This window comes from Carcharhinus amblyrhynchos, unplaced genomic scaffold, assembly GCF_965287045.1.
Source record: "Carcharhinus amblyrhynchos unplaced genomic scaffold, sCarAmb.v2.hapA scaffold_42, whole genome shotgun sequence".
Classification (NCBI taxonomy): domain Eukaryota; kingdom Metazoa; phylum Chordata; class Chondrichthyes; order Carcharhiniformes; family Carcharhinidae; genus Carcharhinus; species Carcharhinus amblyrhynchos.
Window position 1 is genome coordinate 3,344,024 of NW_027649783.1, and position 12,246 is coordinate 3,356,269.

At 45.0% G+C, this 12,246-nt stretch overlaps 5 non-coding genes across 5 annotated transcripts; 3 read left to right on the forward strand and 2 right to left on the reverse strand.

Annotated features, from left to right (window-relative positions):
• Positions 1-1,279: 1,279 nt before the first annotated feature.
• Positions 1,280-1,361, forward strand: trnas-aga (transfer RNA serine (anticodon AGA)). Its single transcript has one exon. It is a non-coding gene; the product is annotated as a tRNA-Ser (tRNA).
• A 3,462-nt stretch (positions 1,362-4,823) lies between these two features.
• On the reverse strand, positions 4,824-4,895 carry trnam-cau (transfer RNA methionine (anticodon CAU)). The gene has a single exon. It is a non-coding gene; the product is annotated as a tRNA-Met (tRNA).
• Positions 4,896-7,284: 2,389 nt separating this feature from the next.
• Positions 7,285-7,377, forward strand: trnar-ucg (transfer RNA arginine (anticodon UCG)). The gene is made up of 2 exons: positions 7,285-7,321; positions 7,342-7,377. It is a non-coding gene; the product is annotated as a tRNA-Arg (tRNA).
• Positions 7,378-7,952: 575 nt separating this feature from the next.
• trnap-ugg (transfer RNA proline (anticodon UGG)) lies at positions 7,953-8,037 on the reverse strand. Its single transcript is given in 2 exon segments — positions 7,953-7,988; positions 8,002-8,037. It is a non-coding gene; the product is annotated as a tRNA-Pro (tRNA).
• A 3,710-nt stretch (positions 8,038-11,747) lies between these two features.
• trnas-gcu (transfer RNA serine (anticodon GCU)) lies at positions 11,748-11,829 on the forward strand. Its single transcript has one exon. It is a non-coding gene; the product is annotated as a tRNA-Ser (tRNA).
• The last annotated feature ends 417 nt before the right edge of the window (positions 11,830-12,246 follow it).

Consider the following 12,246-nt stretch of genomic DNA (forward strand, 5'->3'; position numbering starts at 1 on the left):
TCAAAGACATGTGCACTTCCACCCCCAGGTCTCTCTGCGATTCTACACTCCTTACGGCCTTACCCTTTATCATATAACTCCCCCCTACATTATTCAGGCCAAAATGCATCACTTCACATTTATCTCGATTAAACTCCATGTATCTGCCCAATACACCAGCCTGTCAATATCCCGCTCCTCACTGCCCGCCAATCCAGCCATCTTGGTGTCATCAGCAAATTTGCTGATCACACCACCTCCTCCCTCTTCCAAATCATTTATACACACTACAAAGAGAAGAGGTCCCAGTACTGAGCCCTGCGACACACCACTAGTGACAGACCTCCAGCTAGAAAAGGACCCTTCCACTACTACTCTCTGACCCCTCTTTGTAAGCCAGTTCTCTACCCATCTAGATACCTGGCCACGTCTCCCATGAGCTTTAATCTTCTCTACCAACCTACCATGAGGGACTTTGTCAAACGCCTTACTGAAATCCATCTCGACGACATCAACGGCTCGTCCTTTGTCGACCGTTTTTGTCACCTCCTCAAAAAATTCTACCAGATTTGTAAGGCAAGACTTCCCCTTTACAAAGCCATGCTCCGTATCCCTAATCAGATCACAACGCTCTAAGTGCTCATACATCCTATCCCTAAGAATCCTTTCCATCAACTTGCCCACCACTGACGTTAAACTCACTGGCCTATAGTTACCCGGGCTATCCCTGCTACCCTTTTTAAACAATGGTACCACGTTCGCTATCCTCCAGTCCTCTGGGACCTCACCTGTGTCCAAAGAAGAGACAAAGATTCGCGTCAGAGGCCCAGCAATCTCATCTCTCGCCTCCCTAAGCAGCCTAGGATAAATGCAATCAGGCCCAGGAGATTTATCGGTTTTAATGCTACCTAAAAGCCCTAACACTTCTTCCCTCGTAATCGATAGATCTTTCAATTGGTCTACCGCTCCCTCGATGACCGGGCCAGACATCAACCCCCTCCCCTTCATGAATACTGACGCAGAGTATTCATTCAAGATCTCCCCCATTCCCCCTGGCTCTCAGCACAATCCCCCTCATCTGTCCCTGAGGGGACCTATTCCCTAATTCGTTTCTAATGAAACATTACTGAGCGACAAAAACATGTCTTTGGCCTAGTAAGTGAGTTCTCCGTCAGAGACAAAGATACAACAGTAGAGGAACAAATTTCAGCTCACACACTGAGCCCTGTACAATAACGGTGCCTGATGAAGTCAGTATGAACGCTACTGAGGTAATTCTATCAGCACAGCAAGTTGCGGAGCTGCGATGGCCGAGTGGTTAAGGCGTTGGATTAGAAAGCCAATGGGGTTTCCCCGCGCAGGTTCGAGTCCTGCTCGCAGCGATTATCTTGGGATGTGTTTGCTTCCGGCTGCCCCAGAGCCGGAACTCCTTCTGGTATTTTGGTGCCAAGTATGTGGATCACCATCATGCTTTCAGCTCCATGGCCCCGGGCCGAGTGCAGGAAGGTGAGCCTGAAGAGGACACCTGGGTGCCCTCGGGCTGGCATGGACAAGATAAACCGAATGATTCAGTGCTGTTCCCTTTCTCTGGTTCCATGAGGGAATCGATAGTAGTCATGATGTGGGTAAGCTTGCGAGTATATTATCAAATAAATAGGTTGGACTAAAACCTGGTGTTGTCAGACTTTTTACTGTTTTTCCATGAGGGAAATCAGAATGTGAGCAGATTGAAAAACAACAGCATCAGGAGCGCAAGGACAAAACAAGGTCTCATTTCAGAGGAAGATTCTTATGGAATGACACACAGAACATAAGAAATAAATTTCATCAGAATGCACTGAATGATCATTTCAAAATGCTGCTTGGATGATATGACATCGTGTTCATTCAAACACATTGCTGCAAGCTGGTCATTATTGGGCGTTAGGAACTCCTGGTTATAGCAGATTGGGAATGGAAGGAGCAGCTTCACATCTGCACATTGACAGGTCAAACTGTGTCTCAGATTGACAGCTCCCAGGACAGGTTTTCCTCTCCTCTCGCTCTGTGCTGTGGATTCTCGGGGATTAGTTGGAGTTTCCCAGCTCAGTAACTGTGAAAGCCTCTGAGGCCGGCGATGCTCACAGTGTCTGTTCCCCAGATTCAGGGGGCTGCAGCCAATCAGAGCTGTGCCTGGGTTAACCCAGAGCTGGTTGAAATGATGATATTGTTCACAAGCTGAATTCTATTTGATCAGATGTAGATACAGATTGTGTGCACTCAGTCACTAAACAACAAGATCCCACCTTCATATAGAGTTGATGAGAGGGGATGGAGGGATAGAGTGAGTTAGAGCAGTGAGACACAGACCGCCAGGCAATGCCTCAGTGACAGAAATCCTTGTAAATTCCGGCTTTATCCAGAGAGATTCTCTTGGAGAAACAGAAGCTGCAGTCTCAGCTCTCAGAAAAACATCAGGTAAGGCGATAAAGGAGCAGCGCTCCGAAAGCTATTGGTTTTGCTAACAAATATATCTGTTGGACTTTAACCTGGTGTTGTGAGACTTCTTATCACGAGGGCAGAATCAGTGGAGTTCAGATATCTCAGAGGATTGTTGGGTTGGAGATGACGAAAGGCAGGAAGAGCTGAGGACATGGAGGGATTTGGAAACACGGATAAGAATATTAAAACTGAGACATTGCTTAACCACGAGTCAGTGTTTGTCACTGAGCACAGGGTTGATGCATTTATATATTTGGAGTAAATTCTGTTTTAATGATGAGAAATCAGTTAGCAGCTTCCTGGACACAGCAGCACAATAAATCGGATCAGAAGTGGATCACATGGTCCCTCAAGCCTGCTGCTCCATTCAGTAGGATTATATTACAGATTCACAAACCACAGAATCTTTACAATGCAGTAACAGCCCATTTGGTGTTATTGAAACAACATTCTATCTAATCCCGCTCCCCCGCCTCACAGCCCCGAGACCTGACTTTGGTTCTGACTTTTGCTGATTTTGCACATTCTCCCCCGTGGGTTTCCTCTGGGTTCTCTGGTTTGCTCCGTGGTTGAAAGATGTACAGGTGAGGTGGATTGGCTATGTTAAATGTTGCTTTAGTTTCCAAAGATAAGTACATTAGGCACTGAATCGCTGCAGTTTTGATACTTATCTTGAATATTTTCCCCTGGTTCTTGATGAACTCTTGACTGGAATATGAAAACCTCTATCTACCCTACAGTGCAGAATGTGGCCATTCGGCCCATTGCGTGTGCATTGATTCTCTGACCGATCCACACAACCTCACATATTTACCCTGTTAATCCTCCTAATCTAAACATACTGGGAGACATTCGGGGAAATTTAGCATGGTAAGTCCATTTCCCCTATCAATGGAGTGTGGGGGCAACCAGAGCACCCGGAGGAAAGCCAAGTGGGCACAGAGAAAATGTGGAAAATACACACAGTCACTGAAGGCCAGAATTGAACCCGGCCCTTTTACTTTTCATTGTCTCTCTATAATCTTCCTACCAGAATAAATCACTTCACAATTCTCAGCTTTGAATTTCAGCTGTAACTTGTCCACTCATTCCGTCAACTTGTCTATGTCCTTTTTACAGTTTTACACTATCCTCCTCAGAGTTCACAATGCTCCCAACTTTCACATCATTCACAAATTCTGAAATTGTGCCCTGCGCACCATGACCTCGGTCACTAATATATCCTGGTGCATGTTCACAGTATCTACAGCTTGTGTGCAGATCAATGTGATTTACTGCAGTTTGAGGGTGAAAACCGAAAAGCGGAGCCAATGCAAATATTTGCATGTTCCACGGAAATGTTGCAGAATTGTTATCAAGTAGTTTTGTTATCATCGTTAACAGAAAATAGCATAGAATGGTTTCGATGCATCAACCTCTGAATGATCAGTCCAGCACACTTCCGCTGCGTCACTTTGCTCTGGTAAATCCAGCTCCCCCGTGCTGCCTATCAATGTAGCCATTCAGATATTCACTTCCACATTGTTGTTTAACTCCAGCACGAGTGTGAGGGAGCTTCAGTCTGGCCACACAATTCCACTGCAGAACACCAAGAATGCAATGGACGGAAAAGACACGCACAAAAGCAGCAAAAGAGACTGTTTGTAAATGTGTGGCGACAGACAAAGGTTCCGAGAAACCGGCAGGACCCGGAATTGATCACTCACATGTTAAATTAGTTTCCTGTTGCAAATATATTCTTGTAAGCATATTTCCTGCTGTACAGCTGTCCTGCTTTGAACTATTGCTCAAAGGTGTTCACTGTTGTTGTGTAAAGTGTTTCACTGTTTGTAAATATATTTCCTGCTGTGCTCTATGATATAGAGGGTTACAGCATGGAAACAGGCCCTTCGGCCCAAAGTGTTCATGCTGCCCATTGTCTTTTTCCCTCGGAGTTATTCCCAATTATCCGTGTTTTGTCAATATCTCTCCAGACCAATCTTACCCAGGTAACTGTCTCAAATGTTGCTGAGTGATTTTTTTCTTTCTGCTGTTGTGAAATATGCTGCCCTGTTGTCGTGTTTCCGGCTCTGTAAATATTTTTTCTTCTTTTCTGTTCACATATCGCCTTCCCTTGCAAACGTGTTCCCTGTTGTGTAAAAAAGATTCTCCGTGAGGACTTTATTTGTCTGTAAATTGTTGCATGTTGTGTTAAGATGTTCCCTCTTCTTGTGTCAGGCTCTGGTTGCAGAAAAAGCCATTTACTCCAAATCGAGGTTTTTAGGGGAAAAGGGAAGCCAAATAACAGTTGGTGTTCTCCAGGTAAAAGTCACAACTGCTTCACAGTTACCATTAAGTTGTTTCATCATCACAATGAGCAGTAATAGCAGAGGATGGTTTCGATCCATCGACCTCTGGGTTATGGGCCCAGCACGCTTCCGCTGCGCCACTCTGCTGCGACAAAAGTCTCACTCTGCTGCCCATCAATGTAGTCAGACAGATGGTCACTCCTCTATCGTTTAATAGGAACACCAGTGTGAGGAGGCATCACTGCATCACACCGAGAATACAATAGCAGCATGAGAGACTGCTTGGACACATGGAACGACAGACAAAGTGTTGGGAAACCGGCAAGATAAAGAATTGGAGAGTCGATCACTATTTTAAAAGGAATTTTCTGTTGCAAATACGTGTTTGTAATTATATTTCCTGCTGTGTAACTGTGCTCTCTGTTGTTGAGAAATGTTTTCTGCTGTTGTCTAAAATGCCTTCCCGGCTGTGTAAATATGATCCATCTTGTGTCAATATTTTTAAAATACTATCTTAATACATGTCCTGTTCTGTAAACGTGTTCCCTGTTACATAAGAACATAAGAAATAGGAGCAGGAGTAGGCCATCTCGCCCTTCAAGCCTGCCCCGCCATTCAATAAGATCATGGCTGATCTGAAGTGGATCAGTTCCACTTTCCCGCTTTCTCCCCATAACCCTTAATTCCCTTGTCTATCAAAAACCTATCTACCCGTCACTTAAATATACTTAGCGAGGTAGCCTCCGCCACTTCAATGGGCAGTGAATTCCAGAGATTCACCACCCTTTGAGTGAAGAAGTTCCTCCTCAAATCTGATCTAAACTGCCCCCCACCCCTTATCTTGAGGCTGGGCCCTCTAGTCTTGCTATCCTTTCTGAGCGGGAAGAATCTCTCTGTCTCTATCCTATCTATCACCTTCATTATCTTATATGTCTCTATAAGATCACCCCGTCATCCTTCTAAACTCCAATGAGTACAGACCCAGTCTATCCAGTCTCTCTTCATAGGCTAACCTCCTCATCTCAGGTCTCAGCCGAGTGAACCTCCTCTGCACTGCTCTGTTGTGTCAAAATATTCTCCGTGAAGATGTTTTCCGTTTTGCTAATGTTAATTATCTGATCTCATGATATTCCATGTTGGTTTAAAATGTTGTCTGTTGTGTTAAGATCTTCTCTGTTCTTGTATAAAACTCTGGTTAAACTGGAAGTGGATCACGATCGCCCAATTTCGACTGCCTTTTACCCTCTGTTCGGGATGTGATTGGGTGATTCATATTGTATCCAACACATGGATGTGAGTGAGATTTGTTCTGTGTCTCTCCGTCTCCGGTTGGAGTTGCGAGTTTTTATTTGTTTTGTTCATTTCGAGAGGTGGGTACCACTGACTAGGCCAACGTTCATTGCCAATCCCTAACCGGCCTTAAGTAGGTGGTGTTTTGCTGCTTTCTTAAACTGCTGCTGTCCCTGAGGTGAGGGAACAACCACGGTGCTGTCAGCCTAACAGTGGAGAAACAGAAGCTGCAGTCTCAACTCTCACTGATTTTGGAGCAGAGACAAATTAATAATCCCACACTCAGGAACAGTGCTGCATTTTGACAGAAGAGATGGGGAAAGGCAATAGAAACTTAATGGTCCGGTTCTGAGCAGTGTGCAGGCTCAGGGGGACCTGAGGGTCAGAGAGATCTTTCAAGGAGAGAGACGATTTTAAGAGAGTTGTCAGGAAGGCGGATTGGATGTTTGGCTTCATAACTGGAGATACTGAGTATAAAAACTGGGAAGTTCTGCTCAATCTTTATGAAGCTCTGATTAACTGTAGCTGTTTTAGGATTGCCCCCAGATCCGGGAACCAGACTTTACAAAGTGTGTGAGAGTCCTTATGAAGGGGGAAAGGAGATTTACTGTTTTGGATCCAGCGGTGAGGGATTTTAGCTCCAAGGTATGGCTGGATAACTCGGAGTTTCTCTCTGTGCAGCAAAAGGGATTGAGTGGCGCTGGAAGAGAGGTGTAAAAGAGTAGAACATATTGAACTAAGGTTCACAGGGGGAAGTTGCTGCATTAGCTGCTAGCAGAAGGATTCGGGGACAGGCATTGAAGATTGAAGACAGGAAGTGCAGGAGGCAAAGCATCCCGACAGTGCGGAAGGAGGCCATTCGGCCCAGATATTCTGCACCGACTCTCCGACAGTGAATCCCTCCCTGTCACTCTACGTAATTACTCTGCTAATCCGCCTAACAGTAAGGGTCAATTTAGCCTGGCCAATCCACCAAATTTGCTCGTCGTTGGAGATGGGAGGAAACCGGAGCATCCGAAGGAAACCCACGCAGACACGGGGAGAGCGTGCAATCTCCACACAGACAGGCACCAAAAGAATGTTAGAAGTGGACGTTAGGTTTCTGCTGTTGACAAACTCTGGGGATTCCACTTAATTTTTTTGGCATCTGGGAATCAGAGAAGTAACTAAAAACAAAACTGAAAATAAATATGATCACGGCAGTTATTCACATGGCGCTAACATTTGGGGATGACTTGCATCTGTTGACCGCGTGGCCTAATGGATAAGGCGTCTGACTTCGGTCAATCCTAGTGGTGATGGTATCAGAAGATTGCAGGTTCGAGTCCGGTCGCGGTCGTTTTATGCAGAAATCTGGTAAAACTTCCGGCAAACTGAGATTTCCTTCTTCAGCTGAAAGCTCTGCATTTTCTTGCAAACATTGCGGGGCGCTTTCTCAGAATGTATTTCCTTGTTGTTTTGTCCATTACATTTTCTCACCTCATTATTTTAGCCTCCTCCGAAGAAATCTATCTTTTTTGCGTGATCTTAATAAATTATTGATGCCCCCGAATGGAGCAACAGGCTTTGTAGCAAATAGTTTAATAAAATTCTGTGGAGGAAAATCTAATGTCCTCAGGAAGAGGTTTAATAACGAGCTGAGTGAAGTGTTTCTGATTACAGGGATGAAAGGTGATGTCACTGGGCTGGTAATCCAGAGGCCCGCGCTAATCTTTGGGGACACCGGAATTGAAGGAAAACATGGAAAAATTAAAATCTGACTGGGATTCCCAGTCCTGTCAGACTATATGGTTGCTTTCCGAGTTCTGCAGAGATATTTTCTCTGCAATGAGTTCCCGGGAGGTAAACACTGCTTCGTCTTTCACTCGTTGTCGCCACCTTCATTGCAAAGAATTATCTTTAGAAAAAAATGCAGGGCTCGTGCGGGATTTGAACCCGGGACCTCTCGCATTCTAATACTGTGCCCAAAGCGAGAATCATACCCCTAGACCAACGAGCCACCCACGGCGATCTATCCCCGGAACTTTTCAAAGTGTCCCAAAGTTAGGCAATTTTTTTTGACGACTCAGAGATTTATTGAACAATGTTCCATTTCACTGTCTGTTTTGATGAAGTCATGATGTAGAGATGCCGGCGTTGGTTTGGGGTAAACACAGTAAGAAGTCTCACAACACCAGGTTAATGTCCAATCGGTTTATTTGATCGTAAACCCACAAGCTTTCGGGGTTTGCCCATTCATAAGAACATAAGAACATACGAAATCGGAGCAGGAGTAGGCCACCTAGCCCCTTGAGCCTGCCCCGCCATTCAATAAGATCATGGCTGACCTGTCGTGTCTCAGTTCCACATTCCCGCCCTCTCCACATAACCCTTAATCCCCTTGCCTATCAAAAACCTATCCACCCGCGTCTTAAATATATCTAGCGAGGCAGCCTCCACCACCTCAACGGGCAGAGAATTCCAGAGATTCACCACCCTTTGAGTGAAGAAGTTCCTCTTCAACTCCGTTCTAAACCGCCCCACTTTATCTTGAGGATGTGACCTTTAGTCTTACTGTCCTTTCTGAGCGGGAACAGCCTCTCCACCTCTATCCTATCCATCCCATTCATCATCTTATACGTCTCAATGAGATCTCCCCTCATTCTTCTAAACTCTAACGGGTACAAGCCTAGTTTATTCAGCCTCTCCTCATAGTTCAACCCCCTCAACTGCGGCATCAGCCTACTAAACCTCCTCTGCACTCCCTCCAAGGCCAAAATATCCTTGCGTCATCACCCGACGAAGGGGCAAACCCCGGAAGCATGTGAGTTTACGATCAAATAAATTGATTGGACTCTTACCTGGTGTTGTGAGACTTCTTACCCAGTCAAAGAAGGCAGAGGATCACAGTGGAAGGATTTGTTTCTGAATAGAGGGCTGTGGCAAGTGGTGTTCCTCAGGGATCAGTGCTGGGACCTTTGCTGTTTGTAATATATAAATTATTTGGCGGAAAATGTAACCGATTTGATTAGTAAGTTTGCAGACAACACAAACGATGGTGGATTTGTGGGTAGTGATGAGGGCCATCAGAGGATACAGCAGAATATAGATCAGTTGGAGACTTGGGCAGAGAGATGGCCGGTGGTATTTAATCCGGACAAATGTGGGTTAATTCATTTTGGAAGTCTAATACAGATAGGAAATATACAGTAAATGGCAGAACCCGTAAGAGTATTGATAGCCAAAGGGATCTGAGTGGTCAGGTCCACAGGTCTTTGAAATTGGCAACGCAGGTGGAGAAGGTAGTCAAGGAGGCACATAGCATTCTTGCATTCATCGGCTGAGACATTGAGTTTAAAAATTGGCAAGTCATGTTGCTGCTTTATAGAACCTTACTGAGGCTGCACTTGGAATTTAGTGTTCAGTTCCGTCCGCCAAACTACCAGAAGAACGTGGAGGCTTTGGAGAGGGTGCAGAAAAGATTTACGAGGATGTTGCCTGCTAAGGATGGCATTAGCTATGAGGAGGGGTTCGAGAAACTTGTTTTGTCCTCACTGGAACGAAGGAGGTTGAGGGGCGACTTGCGAGAAGTCCACAAGATTACGAGAGGCATGGACAGAGTGGACAGTCAGAAGCTTTTTTTTTCCCCCTGGGTGAAAGAATCAGTCTCTCGGAGGCAAAGGTTTAAGGTGTGAGGGACAAGGTTTAAAGGAGATGTATGAGGGAAGGAGTGGTGGGTGCCTGGAACTCTTTGCCACGGATGTAGTGGAAATGGATACGGTAGTGACTTCTTAGCGGTGTATTGACAAATTCATGAATAAGATGGAAATAGAGGGATCTGGTCGCGGAATGGAAGGAGGGTTTAGATAAGTCGGGTAGCATGATCGATGCAGGCTTGGAAGGCCGAAGGGCCTGTTTCTGTGCTGTAATTTTCTTTGATCTTTGCTCACCCAGAGAAAATCTACGCAAACACGGGGAAACATGGAGACTCCACGCAGACACTGAGTCAAACCGGGAATCAAACCGGGTCCCTGGTGCTGTGAGGCAGCAGCAGCTTCCTATCCACCCTGTCCATTTCTTATACACCTCAATCAGGTCTCCTCCCAGCCTTCACTGCTCTAAATAAAATAATCTGATCCAATCCAATCTCTCTTCATAGCTCAAATTCTCCATCCCAGTCTACGATCTGGTCCCTGGTAAATGGACACTGCACCCTCTCCAGTGCAATCAAATCCTTACTGTAGTGATTTGACCGGAACTGCACACTGTCCTCCAGCGGTGGCCTCACCAAAATGTTGTCCAGCTCGAACTGAACCTTCCTGCTCTTACAATCATGCATTAATATTCCATTCCTCACGCTGCATGAATCTTCACAACTCACAGACTCAAAGGGATTTCCAATACTGAAAAACATTGGAGGTTTCCTTTGTATTTTCAGGGATTTGGAATCAGTGGATCATCCAAAAATAGAACTGAAAAATATGAAATCACAGCATTTATTGACATTGTGCTAATGTCAGGGTAATATTCAAGGTGTTGACTCCGTGGCGTCGCCACGTCAAAGGTGAGTCAAAATGCTGTTGAATTGAACGAACGTTGATCTCGGGTCACGAAAAGTGTCGGTACAAATGTAAACATTTCCATTTTCGAAAGTTTCAATTCTTGACAGTCTTTTATTTTTGCCGTTTTCAAAATGAGAGAACGACACAAGTACAATTTGGCAAAATAAATTTGCGATGAACTCCCCGTCGGGGAATTGTACCCCGGTCTCCCGTGTGACAGGCGGGGATACTAACCACTATACTAACGAGGAACTGACTCTATAATTGACGAAACGCATTGTACACTTGCCATTTACACTTCCGGAACGACAACTCACTTCTGACGAGATCAGTTATTTTCCCCAATACGGAGAACCATTTAATGCAGCAAACAGCGGCTTCAACGCATTAATTAAGACTTTTGGATTAGCAGGAAAGAGAATGAGATGGATGCATGAAGAAAAAACACAAATCAGGTGGAGACAGAAAGGTGCGTTTCCCGTTCATATCAAACCGCATGTTCTTTTTAATTTTGGAGGAAAGACGGGGTGTCTTGAAGTCTGAACATTCTGGACAATCTCAGCTGGTCTCTCGCCACAGATGATGTCAGACCTGCTGAGTTTTTCCAGCATTTTCATTTGTTGTTTCAGATTCCAGCATTGGCAGTATTTTGCTTTTATCTTGTCTCGAAATGTGTTTTTTTTTCCCAAACGGCTGGAAGTTTCAAAGTGCTTTACAGCTGAGATACATTCCTTTCATTATATTGTCTTTTTATTGCCCGAGGCACAGGCGCAAGTTGAGCATATACATAAAGTACTGTATCTCTCATCGTTTTGAAATTCGTCATTTCAGGAACAATAAACTTTATCCAGATCCAAAATCCGAGGACGGATGAATAATTGATCCTTGAATCTGACGTGATTTGAACACACAACTTTCTAATCTGGAGTTAGACGCGCTACCGTTGCGCCACAAGCTCACAGACTTTACGGGCCTTTTACATCTGTGTTGTGTTTGGTGAATTCAAAAACCAAACAGGGAATTGTCTCCCTCTTTCCTTTCTCGGGATTTAAATAGAATGGAAGGGTAACAACGAAGCAAAATTAACGAGAAAGTAGAAACACAACATTATCCTACAGGAGAAATGTGTTCTTTGTTCAAGAGGTGATTAGAAAGGGCATTTTTGTATGACGAGGTGGCCCAGTGGTGAAGGCGATGGATTGCTACTTCATTGCGTTCTACACGTGTGGGTTTGCATCCCATCCTCGTCGGAAATACGTCTTCACTGCCCCTTTATTGGGGGTAAACTCAGTGTGTGGGGATGCGGCCTGGGTCGGATTGCTGTTGGTGTAGTCTCGATGGGCCGAATGCCCTTCTTCTGCACTGTGGGGATTGTTTGATTTTAGGGGCGGCAGTTTCACTTCTCTGAAAGCATTGATACACCAGTTCCTTAGCTAAAAAGCCGACTCCAATGAGTTCCTGACCACAATCTTTGAATATCTCGCCAGATAACGATGAAAAGTCCAACATGTCATTCTTTGCGCCGCAGCTGCAGCATTTATTCCCCTTTCCCATAGAACATTACAGCTCAGAAACAGGCCTTTTGGCCTTCCCTGGCTGTGCCGAACCATTTTTCTACCTAGTCCCACTTACCTGCACTTGAACCATATCCTTCCGCACCTCTCTCA